At 51.7% G+C, this 6,617-nt stretch overlaps 1 long non-coding RNA gene across 1 annotated transcript in view; it reads left to right on the top strand.

The window, feature by feature from the left end:
• The window catches only part of LOC123522097, a 5,154-nt gene extending 980 nt beyond the window's left edge, over positions 1-4,174 (top strand). Inside the window, exons 2-4 of the long non-coding RNA XR_006680399.1 lie at positions 1,325-1,698; positions 3,233-3,314; positions 4,021-4,174. This is a non-coding gene — a long non-coding RNA (uncharacterized LOC123522097). The remainder of the gene's footprint in view (positions 1-1,324; positions 1,699-3,232; positions 3,315-4,020) is intronic.
• Positions 4,175-6,617: the final 2,443 nt, after the last annotated feature.

Raw genomic sequence — 6,617 nt, 5'->3', positions numbered from 1 at the left:
CGCCCTGGGGGTCGAAGTGGGGGAGGCGCGGGTGGTGGCGCCGTGGCGACCCCGAGATCCTCTCCTGGAGGACACGACGAGGAGAGGGAGCTGGGGGGTGAGGGGTGCGCCCCCCTTGCGTAGGTGACAAGTGGCCCGCGAGAAGGGGCTCGGAGAGCCAGTCTGCGGGCGAGCACCGAGGCTGCTCCAGGCCGGGGGTGCGCGCCGCAGCCGCGTAGGTAGAGGTGCGGGGCCCGGGGACTGCGGGGGCCAGGGCCGCTACTCACCGAGGGCCGCCAAGGCGCGGGTGCAGGTGCTATTGCCCCTTGGCGGTCCCCGCCGCGGTCTCAGATGGGGGCGGCGCTGGCCCGAGACTGGGCCTGTCCTGTCCGCGGGACCCAGAAGGCAGCCCGGGCTCTGTCTCCCGATGGAGCGCCCTCAGGGTAAGCGGACAGGCGACCCTGAGGCCGGCCGGGGACGAATCACCCACCTCCCACGCCCGCTCGCTCGCTCCTCACCTTTGTGAACCGAACCACTGCAGGAAGGGTCCCCGCCACGCAACCTCCAGTGGGTGTGTTGTGCGTCCCGCCCGCCCCTGTAGTCCCCTGGTAGCTTGGAGGCTTCAGGTCTCAGGGGAGGGGGCCGCCTCCGCCCTTGTCTTTGTTTAGACTCCAGAGTGGAGCCCCAGGCAGAAGGATACACCCCTCCTCCCTGTGTCCCTTGGGCGCCCGGGACCAGGAAAAGCCCTGGGGGGTGGGGAAGAACTAGACGTTCGCTCTGGGATCCTGGGTGAAGGGTTTCCTTGGAAACTTGAAGTGAGCTGTGCCTGGCGAAGATTCTGGACCCTCAAGGCCTACCCAAAGTGTGGCTAGTTGCCTGCTCCCCCAAATTACCCTCCACTATTGAAGGGGGTAAAGGAGCTGGGAGGTTGCCATCTTCCTGACCCACCCCCCTCCCCTCCTCACACACATACACCTGGTTCTGTGCTGCTCCCATCTGCCATCCCCATCCTCACCAGGGAGCCTCCAAGCCCTGGATGGCGAGGGAGACTGGAAATACAATGGCCCTGGCAGAGAGGGGCAGGGCTCTCTCTGGAGGTCCAAGTTCTACTTTGGCTCTGTTAGTGGCCTGGGCTGGACCACCTCCTGGATGCCAGCCTTTGTGGCAGAGTGAATGTGCCCTGCTGGAAGAGTGTGGGTGGCACTACAAACACCCTCCCCTTCACTGCCCCCTCTAGCTGGGCTGGGGCAGGGGATCAACCCACTGACCAGCGCTGAGGCAGCTGAGCCCAGGAGTGGCATGCCATGTATAAGCAGCAGGTGACATCAAGCTTGTTTCTCCTTAGAGCGCAGTGGCTTACCTTGGGCAAACCTCTGTGTCAAGGTTGGGGGACAGTGATGAAGGGGTGAACTCCAAGACCAGGAAGCTGCGGATGTGTGTGTGAGTCCCCAATCCTGTGGAGCTGAGGCTGGTTCCACTGGTTCCTGGCTTCGTGATGTGAGTCAGGCAAGCTACCCTTTTTCATCCTAGGGATCAGACTGTGAATTTGGAAGGACGCCAGACACAGTGGGTTTCTGTGAGACCTAGGAAAGAAACCACGTGGTGCTGCCATTCTGTGAGATGGAGAAGTTGTTGGCATTGCATTGTAGACGAGCAGACTTTTCTGAAAGCCAGCTTCTAAAACCATTTCCAACCTCGTCATTGAGCACAACTCTTGATGTTGGTATTCTAGTTACGTCTTTCTCAATGCCTAGCCTGTTGTGAGTTCCCTGGAGGAATGCAGACCCCAAAACTAACCAACTAACTAACTAACTAACTAACTAACTAACTAACTAACTAACTAAAACACACCAAACCCAATGCCAACAAATCAATTCTGACTCATAGCGACCCTATTGGACAGACTAGAACTGCCCCTGTGGGTTTCCAACTCTTTACGGGAGTAAAAAGCCTCATCTATCTCCCACAGAGAAATGCTGGTTTTGAACTTCTGACCCTGCAGTTAGCAGCCTAATTCATAACCTAATACACCACCAGAACTCCTATGCAGGCCGTTAGAGGGTATGAAAGTCATCCTCCAAAAGCCTGACACCATCACATCGCCATCTGTCTGCAGAAGGCACCGGGATGGCCTGGACATCAGGTAGCCACTCTGCCAAGTTTAGACAATTTCACACACCCAGGGTAGCCTTCAAGGAGCCCTGGTGGCATAACGATTACCCAAAAGGTTGCTCTGCTAACTGCCAGGTCAGCAGTTCAAAACCACTAGCCACTCCTCTGGAGATAGACGAGACTTTATGCTCCTGTCCAGGGCTAGAGTCTTGGAACCCCACAGAGACAGTTCTACCCTGTCCTGTAGGGTCATTATGAGTCGAAATGGACTTGATGGCAGTGAGTTTGGTTTTTGCTGTGAGCAGCCGTGGAGAGTGTCAGGTTATGAATTTACACTATGGATCTTGGCAGGCCCTGAAAGTGCAGACAATGGATGATGAATGCAATTTTAAGACACCCCCCAATGAGCTACTACCTCAAGCTAAAGCCCTTAGGGGATAGGCAGGTACAGGGACGTGCTGGCCCACACTGGAAAACTGAGTCATGCGGATGTTTGCGGACAGACCAGATGGCAGGGCTGTTTTATTCAAATAATTACTTTTCTCATTGTTGTTGAAAATCTTCACAGCGGAACACACCAATTCAGGGACATTGATTACATATTCTCCCAAGTTGGGCAGCTATTCTTAACCCTCCCCTGAATTTTTCCTCCTCTATTAACATACACTCGCTGCTCCAAAGTGTCCGGCTTCACCTTCCAACCCGCTGCTGTCACTTTGATCCTTTATGGGAAGTTCCTTAAAAAAGCACAGCGACCGAAGCAGGTCCTCTTTCCAAATGAAGCTAAATTATTGTTTGGTTAGGGAGCTCTGGTGGTGTAGTGGTTATGAATTGGGCTGCGGTCAGCAGTTCGAGACCACCAGCCGCTCCTCAAGAGCCAGACGGGGCTTTACTCCCATGAAGAGTCTTGGAAACTCACCAGGGCACTTCTACCCTGTCCTGGAGCGGCACTAGGCGTCAGCGTCGACTCAATGGAAGCGAGTTTGGGTTATGGTTTTTCTTGTTCGGTCTAAAAGAAAGTTTTCTCATTTAAGGTTTAAAGATTTCCTCAAGGCAATCATTTTGGGGGTTCAGCAGCTGCAGAAAGTTTGGATTCCATGAAAATTTGAAATTCTGTTTCAATTTCCTCCTTCTATAAAAGCTTTTATAGAACAACAACTTTTATGAGGAACAACAGCTCGGACAAACAGCAGAAAAGTGGGTGAAGGGAGACAGCGCACAATGTAAGATATGAAAATAATAATTTATAAATGATTAAGGGTTCATGAGGGAGGGAGGGAAGGGAAAAATGAGGAGCTGATACCAAGGGCTCAAGTAGAAAGAAAATGTTTTGAAAAGGACGATGGCAACATATGTACAAAAGTGTTTGACAATGGATGGATGGATTCTGATAAGAGCTGTAAGAGACCCCAATAAAATGATTGAAAAAAGGAAAAACTTTGCTCGAAGGGTTCAGTAATGGCGGTGGGGCACCATCCAGTGCTTCAGGTCTTAGGTCTCCTGCAAAGGAGGCAGCTGTTGGTGGAAGCAATCAGCCACACATTGCATTTCCTCTTCCTGCTCTGGATCTTTGGATTACAGAGTTTCAGCAAGGGAAAGCAGCACCCTGCAGTGGGCCAACTTACTGGCTGTGGCAGGGGCCCTCTAAGATGTTTGCCCTCAGTTTCCCCTCCGTCTTGTTCCTAATTACTTAATTACCTAAAAGATGCCAGGTCAGTCACTGACTTCACTGTCCCCATATGTGAAGCAGGCAGAACTAACACTAAACTCAAGACCTCCCTTGAGCCTTCATTTCCCCTCCTGTAAATGGGACTGATATACTTGTCTGGAGTCCCGCAAAGAGTTAAGTGCTCGACCACCAACGGACAGGTTAGAGGCTCACACCCACCCGGAAGTGCCTTGCAAGCATAATTCCACCATGTTTTGTAGGTTCATCCTGAGTTGGAATTGGCTCCCCGGCAACTGGTTGGATCACTCATGGCTTTTGGTTGCAAGAAATAGAGGCCCAATGATGCTTAGTAAAGTAGTGGGGCAGTGGAAAAGAGGAAGGCGTTGGACAAGATGGATGGACACAGTGGCTGCACGGAAGAGCTCAAGCATAGGGACAATGGTGAGGATGGAGCAGGATCGGATGGTGTTTAGTTTTGTGGTCCCTGGGGTCGCTCGAAGGCACCTAACAACAACAACTCATTGAAGTAGAAGGGGCTTTGCTCAAGGGAGGTTGGGGTGGGGGGGGCTCTCAGGATCTCAGGGACCAGTTTTACTCTGGTATCAAAGCTGCCATGAAAACAGACAGTCCGGATGGTTGCCCGTGAAGGTCATTCATGCCCCTGAGTGGTCCATGGGAAAATGTTGTAAAGGCAAAGGCATTGGTAAATGTATTTTTACCAAAAATACTAATAAAATCCCCACCTCCATCTCCCCAGGCTCAGACACGGCGCTGCTGTCACAGCTGCTGGCATCTTCAGTAAAGTGGCGCCTGTGTGGCCTCAGCCTCCTCCAGCCTCAGTCCAGAATGTCTGACAGGAGGAGCCCAGGTGATAGCAAAGCTGCAAGGGAGGCTGGAAGAAGGTATTTTCCAGTGGGAGGAGCCAGGGCGTCACAAGTAGTTTGTGATCAGCTGCTTCCCTAGTCGTATGCACCCAAAGAAATACCTGGTGATCGGCTCTGTAAAGATGACGGACAAACAAGAAAACCCCAAGGATGGGAGGCTGGGGGAAACGAGGAGCTAGTAATAATAATGGATACGATGAAGAATAACATGTTCTAAAATTGATCTTTCGTACATTTAGACCATTGAGTTGTATGGTGTGTGAATTACATATCAATAAAACAGAGAAAGCCCTATGGAGAGGTTCTACTCTAAAATACCAGGGTGGGGGTGGGCATGAGGTACCACAGCCACAGTGAGACGTGGGCTCTGCCTCAAATGGAGGGTGTGTTTACCCCCTCAGATAACCATGGGCTTGTGATGCACACGGAGCCCCTGGCCCATGGAGCTGTCTTGGGGGAATCACTCGCTGCCAGGCTACTGTGATGTCAGCCAGGAGGGCTCCTGTGTACCTTCCGCTTTGATTTTCCAGCAGGTGAAAGACAAAAGGACCTTGAAGACCATGTGGCTTGCTGCCCTTCCAGATGCAGCAGCAGCTCCGGTCTGTTGCCAGGAGGACAGGTGACTGGGCTTTTCCATTGTGGTGATGAATTGGGCTGAGTCACCATCCCTCTCAGGTCCCCTTGTGACCATGACTGGAAGAAAGGAACAAGCACTAGCTGCTGAGGCCAAGGGTGCACAGGAGCCTGGGGCGATGGGAACTTGCTCTTGGGTGTGGGGTGGAGGATGGGAGCAGGGCCCCCATGCTCGGTCACCAGAAATAATGAGCCACATATCCTGAGATAGAGAGAGGGGAATGCTCCTTTCTTTTCCTTTACAGTATCTACAGCGGGTCCTCGGGTGTCCTTGCACTGATGGTGGAAATCAGCTCCAAGTCCCACAATCTGGGTATCAGGAAGATTCTGCCAGGATGTGTAACATAGGTCACCCCAAAGTGCAATGGAGGGTTAGCAAATGGAGATGAGAAAGGAGAGATTTGAGGAGAGCATCAGCCATCATCCACATGTCATACATCCATTCATCCATCCATCCATCCATCCATCCATCCATCCATCCATCCATCCTCTCGGTTATCTACCCACCCTCCCATCACCATCCACTTATCCACCCAGCTCCCCACAATCCACTCTTCATCCATCCACCCATCACCCACCCACCATCTATTCACCTACTCATCCACCCATTATCCATCCATCCACCCACCATCCATTCATCCTCCCACCAACCTACTCACCCTCCCATCACCATCTACCTATCAATCTACTCAGCATCCATCTATTCTCCCATCTACCTACCCATCATCCATCCATCCACCCATCATCCATCATCCATCTACCCAGCCATCATCCATCCACCCCGACCCATCCATCTACCTAGCCATCCACTCATTATCCATCTACTCATCATTCACTCATCCACTCACCCACCATTCATCCACTCACCTGCTCATCTACCCATCATCCATCTATATGTGGTATACAAAAAAGGCTTTTTTCCAAGTTGTCTCCCCCAAATATAGGCCAAACCCAAGATGCTGCTTGCTAGGGCATGGTGGAAGGTCAGATGCTTGGAGATATTCTTCCTGAAGGCACTCAACCATTTAGAGCAATCAGACACTATTGTTTATCTCACCCTAGATGGGGCTCACACCCTACTGATATGGATAGTGATTGTTTCCATGGAGAGCCCTGAGAATAAGTCAAACCAGCTCAAGGACAATCAAGGTTAGGCTGCCATCTTGTCACATGTGTACTCCTAATCCCTTCTATTCCTATTGTGTGTACACCCCTAGATTTCCCCCCTCCCATTTCTATATTGCCTATGGTACAACCCCTTCCTATGATGTATGTGGTTACCTGTAATCTGGGGGGCTTGCATGCTGCCAAGTATATATAAGCCTTGGTTAGAAATAAAT

The sequence above is a fragment of the Echinops telfairi genome, unplaced genomic scaffold (genome assembly GCF_000313985.2).
Source record: "Echinops telfairi isolate 266 unplaced genomic scaffold, ASM31398v2 ScPeMD7_2291;HRSCAF=2852, whole genome shotgun sequence".
NCBI lineage: Eukaryota > Metazoa > Chordata > Mammalia > Afrosoricida > Tenrecidae > Echinops > Echinops telfairi.
This window is presented reverse-complemented; position numbering and strand designations above follow the sequence as displayed.